At 34.3% G+C, this 12627-nt stretch overlaps 1 pseudogene; it reads left to right on the top strand.

The window, feature by feature from the left end:
• Positions 1–7602: 7602 nt before the first annotated feature.
• Positions 7603–10374, top strand: LOC115963494 (annotated as a pseudogene).
• The last annotated feature ends 2253 nt before the right edge of the window (positions 10375–12627 follow it).

The following is a 12627-nucleotide window of genomic DNA, read 5'->3' as shown; positions in this document are numbered from 1 at the left end:
TGCTATCCAAAGATATGTCAATAGCATTGATCCTCTTTAACCCTAATCCCCCACTTCTTTTCGTAATATATGGAGTTTAATAAATTTTTGACTGCTCTATCTAGTACTGGTGCAGGTGGTAGAAGTCACCCCCCCCCCCCCCAATTTATTAGGGGGCCAGGAAATTTAAGGCTCAAATATTTAACATGTTTGTTTTTAAACCCCTTAAAACACAACCAGATTAACCTAGTTAATTAGTCAAGTGATTACTTAGTCAAATTAATCAGATCTAGGTTAACACAAATATATCATATCATTGTAAAGTGCAGAAAATAAAGAACACAATGATATGATAACCTAGGAAAACCAAACCGATAAAAAACCTGGGGAGGATTTAACCTAGCTATTCTCAAGGTAAAACTGAATCCACTATGAAAGAATTGAAGTTTACACAATAGCGACTTAGACCACTAACATCCTATTGCTACCTTGAGTAGGAAACTTACTACCACGATCACGTGACAGCTCCGAGTCCACGGACTACTTCTTTCTTGGATTCCTAGCAAGTACAAGCACCCCTACTTGTGTATCTTTAAGCTCTTGAATCTGCAACTGAATTGATCACCAAATCCTAGACATAATCTTGAATCTTGGAAACCCTAAGTATGTGTGAAGGCATCCACCTTTTGATCTCACAAAATATTCACACACACAGTATAAGGAGCAACACTAAAACGTGGCTAGGGTTTTCCCTTTTATACTTAAGGCAAAACATAAAACCCTACACGTCAAACGGGCTTGGGTTGAGTTGGAAAATTCTGCAGAAAAACAATCTGCACAAGCTTTGATCGATCGAGTCTAATTTTTGATCAATCGAACCAGGCAGATTTACACAGTAAATCCTGCAGAACACTCAATTCCAACTTTATATATAAACACACTTTGAGCAAGTTTAAAACAAAGACTAAAAAGTTTTGATCATGGTTTGCCAACATTACAAATTGAAGTTCTAATACATTTAAACCTAAAGTCTTAGAACCCAACAAACTCTCCCTTTGGCAATCCGTGACAAAACACAAACTTAAACAAAATGCTCAAAGTTTACAAAAAACAGCCCATTACAAAAATATTGCCCATCACAAAAAAATCCAACCTAACTACTATCTATCAGTTGCAAGTGTAGACAGCAGCACGACTGAATCAACCTGTATATTTCCTGAAACACTCAATAAACGCATAAACGCATGTGGAAAATACAAGTAAAACTTAAATAACTTCTTGATTTCACATAACACAAAATAAAGACATATAACATGAATAACCTCATAAATATAAATCAATAAGCAATGTGAAACAAGAAACATATACAATCAATGTATCACCCCCTATCATGAATAACTCAATCAAAACAAAGAATACATCATGAGCCAAAAATGTAAATACATGATGAAGCACCTAGATACAATCTAAAGCTCCACAACTACAAAAAATCTCCCCCTAACTACAAAAACTCCTTTACATATGTACTCCCCCTTTTTGTGACAAATTGCCAAAAGGCACTCACTCATCATCAAAAGGAGGGGGCGGAGGCAACCGTCTCAAATGTCCCAAATCTGCTCGCAAGACACAAAGCTCATCAAGCATGTCCACCAAAAGCTTACCATGAGCCACCTGAACGGTCATGACAGTCTCCAACATATGTCGAGTGTTTGAATCATCCGAAGTAGAAGGTGGAGGAACAGCAATAGCAGCAGCAGCAGCAGGATCAACAAACTCCTTAGCCATAGCATCACCTATAGAAGAGGGAGGTGGAGGTGCAACACTAGAAGACTCAACCCTAGGACGTTTAGAGCTAGCTCTCATCTGAGCAGCCCTTTGCCCAAGAAAGGTCGCACCTATAAGAGCGATAATATGAACATGCTTAGACGCCAGAAACTCATCTAAACCTAGATGTAACAAAATCCGGTGAATAAAAATGGGGAAGAAGAGAGCATCAGCAGTAGAACTACTCCTATGAACCTCAATCCAAGAGCGAATGAAAAGATGAGGAAGGCTCATAGAAGCATCAGAAACAAGGGCATACAAAAACACACATCTCTCCAAAGGAATGATGTGCAGTTGAGAGATGGGCCAGACGAAATGGCAAGAAATCTAGAAAAAAAAAAGATAATGAGTCTCGGTCAACTCGTGAAAGGTGATCCGAGGATCGAAACCCCACTAGATAAAAGTACCAGTAATAAATGATATAATGTCATTAAGGGGTGGAGACTCATCGTAAGGATAAACAGGATGTTAGACCAATGGCACCTCAAGAGCATCAGCCACTACCGAAGGGGTAATGGTGTACCCTACACCCCGTACCCAACTCCTCACTAGAGTGTTGGCATCATTGGAGTGGATAGAGAGGTTCGAATAGAACTCTCTAAGCAAGGTAGCTGGAGGAGGATGAGAAATGTCCAGCAGAGGAAGCCAACCCCTACGCTCAAAATTTCTCCTAATCTCACCAGCTAACTCATCTAACAAAACCTTTCTCTCAACCCAAATGTTCCTACGAAGGCTAAGCTTCTCATACGCTTCCTGGTTTTTCTCACTCAGGAACCTCTCATGATCAAAGGTGGGGGAAGGAAAAGTGGAGGTCCTATTAGCTCTAGTCTTCCTAGGCATGATGCTAAAGATCAAAAGGATAGACACAAAAGAGACAAAAGAGAAAAAAAAAAAAAAAAAAAAAAAAAAAAAAAAAAAAAAAAAAAAACCAAGGGCAAACTGCAAGTTAGCACAGAAAATATAGAAATAACAATTCTATATGATGCATGAACAGTATAAGCAAATGATGCATGCTCTAATGCAGTGAGAAGAAATTCAATGTAACTTTAAATTCACAAAATTGGCTTGAGCATAGAGTTTATATCAAAAACAATCCCAAATTTGAAAAGCCATTTTCAAAAATCCAACAAATTGACTAAATTGATCATTATACATGATAGATAACAGTTTATAATAACCAAATCAATCACTCAAACCAGCCAATTTCATTAATTAAAGCTCAATTGAACAAAAGCCCCAAATTGGGTACTTTCAAACCCAGGAAAATTAAAAATTTCTATTCAACAAATTAATCAAATTAATTCACCAAAAACAGTTTTATAACATCCCACAATAAAAACCCATTAATCAATTGTGAGAAAAGGCTTCAATCATCAAAAATCCCAATTTCCCTTAGGTTCGACATTCTCCCTAAAATGCATGAAACATGAAAATAAATGAAAAATGAGGGGTATAAAGGTCTTACCGGCCTTAGATGACAAAAACCCTTGGAGAAATTTGGTCGAAAACCACAAAAATCTTGCTTTGACCCTTAGACCGATCAAATAGAGAGAGAAAGTGTTTTGAAAAAGGTTTGAATAGTGAAGAACACGTGAGAAACAAAGGTTTTAAAAAACTCTCTATACGATTTTCGATTAATCAAAAATTAGATTTGATCGATCGAAAACACCTTCGATTGATCCAATAGCAATCAAGCACCGATCGAAACACACAGAGCCAAACCAAAACTTTAATCACAATTTCGATCGGTCGAGAAACAAGTTTGATCAATCGAAATTCTGGAAAACCAATTTTTTGAAAAACAAAGCAATTTTATGTAGAACCTCCTCAAAGCATAGTATTTTATGAATAAAATGCATAAGTATGAGATGAAATGCTTTTCAAAAACACTTGTTTTGAACCCAATTTTCCCAAAATTAAGATTTTCAAACAATTCTCCTTAAGTTCTCAAGCTTCAAACACATTTTGCATAAAATTCAAGAAATTTTCGAACTTGGTTGGCGAAAACAAAATCACACACAATAACATGTACAAAGTTTAGCAAAGAGTAACTTGTGTAGTGTGTACAACTAGCAACAAAAGCTTGAGATACATGTGAGATGATATGTAAATAGAAATCAATCACAATTTCTACAAAATTCATTACATAAAGTTGACAGAGACTATCACCTAAAGAGTTACATCATATAACTCCCGCATCTCCTAGAAAACAAGCTTGCAATCATGTAAATTTCTTTATTTGCCTCAAAATGTACACACCAATTTTATTTGATTAGAAACTTATTAAAAATAGCCGGAATAATGTACACATCAATTTTATTTGATTGTGAAGATATTAAAGCCCAATAATGTACACACTAATTTTAGCATTTAAACCGAGGCTACACCTTATGTTCTTTTTGCACATGTGCTACACTTTCTCGAGCACAAAATCTTACGATATGCATTAAGGTATTCATGATTGGCTAGTAAACAGTGGTAAGATGGTTATTTATGCCTTTCTCAATAGGTTCAAGTCCGACAATTAAAAGCATGTGACTTCAAGATCAAGATCATCATGTAATCAAAAACTATAAACATCTTCCCACACAACATGCACTACAAGGCTTCAACTAGTAAAGTGCAATAAATAAACTCATCCTAGCTAAACAAGGTACATAAACATGTTATGTAAAAATAAATTGGCCAACCTTGATTTCAAATCCAAGACAAACAATGCAAAACACATTTTGCTTCCCTTTTCCTTCCTTTTTTTTTGTTTTTTTTTTTTTTAAAGAAATAACAAAAACAACCTAGAATGAAATACATGAATGTTATGCAATGCAAATTCTAGAAAAACAAAGAAAACAAGAACAACAAAAAAGAATGGTCACAAAGAATAGAGCGATGAAGCACAAGGACAATGTCAGAAAGACTCAATTAAATTGAGCCTTTTGCATCCAAAAATTTTTAGATGCACCTCGAGCATTGGTGTTCTTATTTATATTAGAATGATTTTCCAACTCCAGGATTAGAATAAAGGTTTAAAACATTTACCAATTCACCAATAAGTACCATAGGATCTTGTACTTGAGGCACAAGTACTTTTGGCTTATTTGCTCGCTTAGTAGCTTGTAACTTGAAACAGTTTGGAGGAATGTGTCCAGACATTCCACAAAAATGACAAACCCATGCAAGCTTATCATGCAACTTGCCCTTAGGAGGGTTAGGAGCCTAGGTTTAGACTCTTGAAGATCAACTCTAATCTTCCTAGGAGGTGTAACTTGTACAGATTTAACAGCCTCACTCATAGAGGGTTTGACAACCTCACTCACAGGGGGTTCAGAAGAAGAAGAAGGCACAAAGTTTGTGAAATGGGGTGCAAGCACAAAGATGCTTTCTACAAAACCTAAACCAGTTTTGTTAGAGGGAGACTTTTGAACTCTCAGCATGTGATCAAGTTTGGAGTGTGATCAAGTTTGGAGCTTGCAGACCTATTAGTTTGTTCTTTAGCAACAAATAATTCAAGTTCCAAATTCTTAACTTTATCAAGCAAAAGCAAGTTCTCAGTCTTCACATTATTCAACAATTCATTAGCATCAAACAGTTTCACAAACAAATTTTTCTTTTCAAGTTCAAGAGATGCAATTTTCTTTAAGCCTAAATCAACACTCATAGCATCCTTTATAGCAACTTTGCAAAGTTTATTGTGGGCTTCTTGTAAATCTGCATCCTCAGAGAGTTCCCCATCAAAAGGGTTCTCCTCAACAGCAACACTTTCATCGACTACAACAGAGCAGTGAAAGTAATAAAGTTTCCATCCTCATCACTACTAGACTCATTGTCAGAAACTTCATCATCACTAAGGGTTACAGCCATAGTCTTACCCTTACCCTTAGACCTCAAGAATGTTGAACATGCAGATTTCATATGACCATACCCTTGACATCCAAAACATTGTTGAGTCATAGTATTATTAGAAGGTTGACCTACTTTTTCTTTAGGTTTTCTAGTGTTATTAACCTTAATGGGATCATTCTTCCTAAAATTTCTAGGTTCAGCAGTGTTCTTACCACTTGCCCTTTTGTTATTGTTCCTAAGAAAATTTCTAAAGTTCTTGGCAAGATAAGCAATCTCTGTAACAGAAAGCTCATCATCAAATCCACTAGCATCAACATCATCAATAGACTTGAGAGCCATTGATTTGGATTTGCTGATCTTAGGTAGGTCCAACTCATAAGACTGAAGAGATCCTACAAACTCATCAATAGGGATGGAGTCCACATCCTTGCTTTCAGTGATGGCAGTCACTTTGGGTCTAAAATCCTCAATCAAAGATCTAAGAATCTTCCAAACAATCTTAGGTTGATCATAGATTTCACCCAAATTATATGCAGAATTAACAATGTCATTAAGCTTAGCATAGAATTCATCAAAAGATTCATCATCAGATATCCTAATGCTTTTAAATTTAGTAATTAATTGCTACAACTTATTGATTTTAACTGCCTTTGTGCCTTCATGCATAGTCTGGAGGATATTCCAAGCAGTATGAGTCATCTCAACATTAGAGATTCTCTTAAATTCCTCCATAGAAACTGCATCAAAAATAGCATTCATAGCTTTGCTATTAAAAGCGGCTGCTTCTTTCTGAGGAGTTTGCCACTCACTAACAGGAGTAGTGGCCTTCTCCATCTGTATTCAATGGAGTTCCAGACTCTCTCATCTATCGATTTCAGGAATGCTTTCATCCTTACTTTCCAATAAGCATAGTTATTCCCATCAAAGTGAGGTGGAATAATGAGAGAGTGTCCGTGTTCCATGACAACAGGGGTCAAGGACCAGCTCTTAGATCAAAGGATCTACAACAAGAAAGCAACCCGCTCTAACACCACTTATTTGTTTTTAGACCCCTTAAAACATAACCAGATTAACCTAGTTAATTAGCCAAGTAATTACTTAGTCAAATTAATCAGATCTAGGTTAATACAAATATATCATATCATTGTAAAGTACGGAAAATAAAGAACACAACGATATGATAACCAAGGAAAACCAAACCGGTAAAAAACCTGGGGAGGATTTAACCTAACTATGCTCAAGGTAAAACTGAATCCACTATGAAAAAATTGAAGTTTACATAATAGCGACTTATACCACTAACATCATATTGCTACCTCGAGTAGGAAACTTACTACCATGACCACGTGACAACTCCGAGTCCACGAACTACTTCTTTCTTGGATTCCCAGCAAGTACAAGCACCCCCGCTTGTATATCTTTAAGCTCTTAAATCTGCAACTGAATTGATCACCAAGTTCCAAACATAATCTTGAATCTTGGAAACCCTAAGTATGTGTAAAGGCAACCACCTCTTAATCTCACAAAATATTCACACACACAGCATAAAGAGCAACACTAAAATGTGGCTAGGGTTTTCCCTTTTATACTTAAGGCAAAACATAAAACCCTACACGTCAAATGGGCTTTAGGCTGAGTTGGAAAATTTTGTGCAGAAAAACAATTTGCATGAGCTTCGATCGATTGAGTCTAATTTTCAATCGATCAAGCCAAGCAGATTTACATAGTAAATCCTGCAGAACACTCGATTCTAACTTTACATATAAATACACTTTGAGCAAGTCTAAAACAAAGACTAAAACGTTTTGATCATGGTTTGCCAACATTATAAATTGAAGTTCTAATACATTTAAACCTAAAGTCTTAGAACCCAACATAACAACATGACAAAGATAAGACCATCCAATCCTCATATCTTCAATTTCTCTCTTACCACTCTCAGTTCATCATAGCAAAGCTATGGATTTGCTACACAAGTTCTTGAACATTGCAGTGCCTCTCTTGATGCTCATTGCATTCCCTTTTTTTATGCCACCATTTCTTTTACTCAAGTTTCTGGCAAAGTAGTACACATTACTGGAGTATCTTCAGAAATTGGCAAGGTTTTTATCAATGTCACACCATCTAATCTTTGTAGACTTTTTACATGGGCTATTTATACTATATAATTTAAGTTCCTTGACAGTATCTTTTGATATGGAGTTTGTTATGATCATAATTTTTTATTTCAAGTGTTTAATTATTATTATTTTATTTATATCTGTTAGAATTGTTGTTGATATTGTGAGTGAGAGAGAAGAAAAAAAAAAGTGATTTGGCTTGACTGTTATATATATACACATATAATCCTTTGTTAAGTCTAGAATAAACTTAGATAGTAGAATTTGCATTACGTGTAGGATTATGATTATTTTTATTTTTTATAAGTACATTAACCTACAATGACTTTTAATACTTAGGACCATTTTATCTTTAACAACATTCATGAGGATATGGTAAACGACATACTCCTTGATGAGGACATTGAGAGATAGATCTATAGGTGTGAAGAAATAAGGAAGAAAGAAGAATAATCTGGAAGGAAAAAGAGATAAGAAACATCTGTGAATGAGAAAAAAGGTGAACACAAAAAAAGAAGAAGGTAAAGATAAACTAATGTGGATCGGACTGATAGTTTTTAGACCCCTTAAAACACAATTGATTTAACCTAGGTAATTAGCCAAGTTGTTACTTAGTCCAATTTAACAAATCTATGTTATCACAATAACAAAGATCATATCATGCAAAGTAGCGAAAAGATAAATAACACATGATATGATCACCCAGGAAACCAAACCGATAAAAACCTGGGGAGGATTTGACCTAGCTATCCTCAAGGTAAACTTGAATCCACTATCTTGAAAGAATCGAAGTTCATACAATAAGACTTATAAGCCCCCACACTCGACTTCTTATTGGTACCAACCAGTAGAACTTACTGACACGACCACGTGCAAGCTCCGAATCCACGGACTCCTTCTTTCTTGGATTCACCACCTGATACAAGCACACCCGCTTGTGTTTTCTTTAAGCTTCAATGGCAGCAACCGAGTTGATCATCAAGAGGTAGAAAATATCTTCTCCTTGAAAACCCTAAGTTTGTGCAAAGGAAAGCTCCTCTAGATCTCACAAGAGATTTACACAAACCGCAATATGAGCAACACTCAAACGTGGCTAGGGTTTGCCTTTTATACTTAGGACAAATTAGAAAACCCTAAAATGTTTTAAACAACTAGTGCTGAGTTGGAAATCTGCAAAAAAAAACATTCTGCCCGAGATTCGATCGATCGAGCCTAAGCTTCGATCGATCGAGCCAGGCTAAAATGCATAATTCTTTCTGCATTAGCACGATTCCAACTTTACATAAAATACACAACTTTGAGCAAGACTAAAACACTTCTAAACACATTGTTTTGATCATGGTTTGCCAACAATACACATTAGAGTTCTAAATACATAAATACCTAAGTCTTTAGAACCTAACACGGACAAAACAAGAGGAGAAAAAAAATAGGGAAAATTCTATCTTTGACATCAAAAAAAAAAAAGGGAAAATCGTTTGGTCGTGGGTAATGGGCTAGGTTATGATATGAGTTTAAATTTATACAATAGTATTTGGTTGATTGGCCCAATTAATTACCTATACATACATACATACATACATACATACATATATATATATATATATAATAAACAAGAGAATGTGTGTTTATATTTGTTTATTTAATAAACAAGTCAAACTCAAACCTAAATTTAGACTTGACTATTAAACAAACCAAACTGAAACATAATAATGTGTTTGTGATCAAGTTCATAATAATGAGACACTATATAACTATATATAATATTATTTTTTATATGTGCACTAAAAAAAATACTTATATAGAATTGAGATTGAATTGTATAAATTTATAAATTGGATGTAATATCAAATTATCATGTATAATTATTTATAGGAATATTTATAGTTTATTGATAATATAAACTATCTATTAGTAGTAAAAATTCATTTATTTTAGAGGATTAAAAAAATTTAGTTATGGTTTTCCATATATGGGAACATAATAATTCAATTAAGTAACTAATGAACAAAATCGAGCTTGTTTGACCAAAAAATAATAATAATAATCAAGTTTAAATATGTAATCTCGTTTGATGATCTCGTATTCATAATAAAATTAAATAAACATGCCTGAAGTTTTAATATTCAACTTGACTCAAGTCATTTAGGGCCCTAGGGATGCAGCACTTCCTCATTCCAAAATATAAATGCATGGTTGTAATCACAAAGCATACCATAAGCTTTTAAAAAAACATATAAATACCACAACATTTTCACATGAAATTTTTTTGTAAGTTTGTAGCATGTTGCTTACGAGTATGCTAGGAGAGGTGCTCATTTAGCCCTTGTTGACATAAGAGATGATCGTCTTCTAACGGTGGCAGATAATGCCCAAGAACTAGGATCCCTAAAGGTTATTGTGGTACGTGCAGATGTTTCCAAGGTTGAAGAATGTAAGAAGTTTATTTATGAAACAGTTCACCATTTTGGACGATGTAAATGTATGACATGTTTTCATTTTTCGATGGCTTTTGTGGATATATTAATTTGGAATTAATATGTTGCAATTTTTGATTTGTGGTCTTTATGCAACAGTGGATCATTTGGTGAACAATGCTAATAAGTGGTAGATTTTTCATGGTTGCCTGCACCTAGGATGAGTTTCTACAATGTAAGCAATATGATATATGGTCCCAATAATTTTCTATTACAGATGGATTCTTATGCTTTGTCACCTCGGGCAAGCAGTGCAGCAATAGTAAGCTTCTTTGAGACATTGTGTGTTGAGGTTGGGACTGAGATCAAAATCACAGTTGTGACACTTGGTTTCATAGAGTCTGAAATGACCCAAGGCAAGCTCTTATTGAAGGAAGGCAAAATGGAAGTTGATCAAGACTTGAGAGACGTAAGTTATTGGCTTTATTAGTTATTCCCCTCTCACCATGTCACATAATTAGCATACCCTTCTTAGGTGACAGGATAAAGTTCTATCTATGTAGTTTTGTTTTTTTGATAATATTACACCACTTGATAACTTAACCTGGACTAGTATTTTTAAAATCTCAACATTATATACTTTTTATTGTTCATAACCTATTTGCCCAAATTTCATATTAATCGAAAGTTATTTATTATTCAATCAATAAACTTGTAGGCCAGGGACTTTACACAAGGAAGTACCCTAGCAAGAAGATATTGGATCTCTTGGGTGCCAAGAACATCATTTACCCATCTACAATCGACAACCCTAAGATTAAGACTAACGAAAATGAAGGTTGTTTTATGTTCTTTGTGGTTAAACACTTAAACCTAGTTATGTGATCTCTTTACTTATGAGTGTTTTATCATCTTTGTGCTAATAGGTTGTAACTTGTGTGTAGTACCACCCCCCCCCCCCCAACCTGTTTTGTTTTGTTTTGTTTTTGTGTCTTCAAATTAAGGGAGGGAAAAAACAAAGACACTCTTTGTAAGGACTTTATATTATGTATATTATCTATGTGTCTAGGGTAGGCTCAACTATAAATGCAACTGATATAATTGCCTAAGGCCCCCAAATAAAATAATCTCCCCACTTAAAAAAAAAAAAAAAAAATTACACACACACACACATATAATATATTTATCTATATATTTTAATTAAGATTTTTTTTTTTTTGTTAATCCTTTTGTTGGTCAATAGAATGCATCAAAAAGGTTCCATTGTATCACTATTTCAAAATTTATTTTTTAAATTGCACACTGCCACTACACACACGATTGATAGCTATGACAGGACATCACACTGGCACACAGGCACTGCATAAAGGTCATGGCCACACCACAACTCACAGTTGGCCGACTAGCCCGCACACGCTAACCCACGGCCCACACTAAATTTCACTGTATACTCATAGCATAGGCACACACCCTCTTCTTTTAGACTTGTACTTTTTACTTTATCAATTATTATAAGTTATTACACCAATTAATAATTTGATGTATATCATATCAACTCATTTGTATTATAGTAATACTAATTTATTAAACTTAATTATGCAAATAGATGAAAACACTACAATTAATGTACTTAATTATTTAAAAAGGCTAGATTCTTTTCCAAATGCATATATTGCTTATAAAATATTACTAACAGTACATGTTATGGTTGCATTTGTAGAAAGAAGTTTTTTAAAACTAAAATTAATAAAATCTTATTTAAGGTTTACTATGTCACAAGAAAGATTAAGTGGATTAGCCATATTATCAATTGAAAAAAAAAATGTTAGAGGAACTTAAATACAAAAACTTAATCAGTAATTTTGTATCTCAAAAAGAAAGAAAAATAGATTTTAAATAAAAAATTAAAAAATTTGATAAATATTATTTAATTAATATTTAAATATAAAAATAGACCATGTTAAAATTCTCGCCTAAGGCCCCTTAAGTTGTTGAGCTAGCCCTATGTGTGTCTCATACATATACAAATGATCTCTATAAATATGTAAAAGAAAGAAATTAATTTGCAAAGGGTTATTGATTATGCAAAGAGTGTGTACAAACGAGATAATATGAATAGGGAGTACCAAAGAATTTTCCATGAATAAGTGCGCAAGTTGTTTTTGTTTATAGTAAATCACTACTATCATGTAATTAAACTCAATTAAAAATTTTACAGTAGCACTTAAAGAACTATTATATTTTTTTAACGCTTATTAACCTCCATAAGTCACACACTCACCTCATTCAGCCCACACGTACACACACATATCTTGTCCCTCTCACACACACACACCAGCCCTTGTCTCTCTCCCCAATCAGTCACCTAAAGAACTATACTCAAATTGTCTTTTTCTTTTAGAACACTCATAACCATAAGTCACACACTCACCTAATTCATCCCCCAC

The sequence above is a fragment of the Quercus lobata genome, chromosome 10 (genome assembly GCF_001633185.2).
Source record: "Quercus lobata isolate SW786 chromosome 10, ValleyOak3.0 Primary Assembly, whole genome shotgun sequence".
Lineage (NCBI taxonomy): Eukaryota > Viridiplantae > Streptophyta > Magnoliopsida > Fagales > Fagaceae > Quercus > Quercus lobata.
This window is presented reverse-complemented; position numbering and strand designations above follow the sequence as displayed.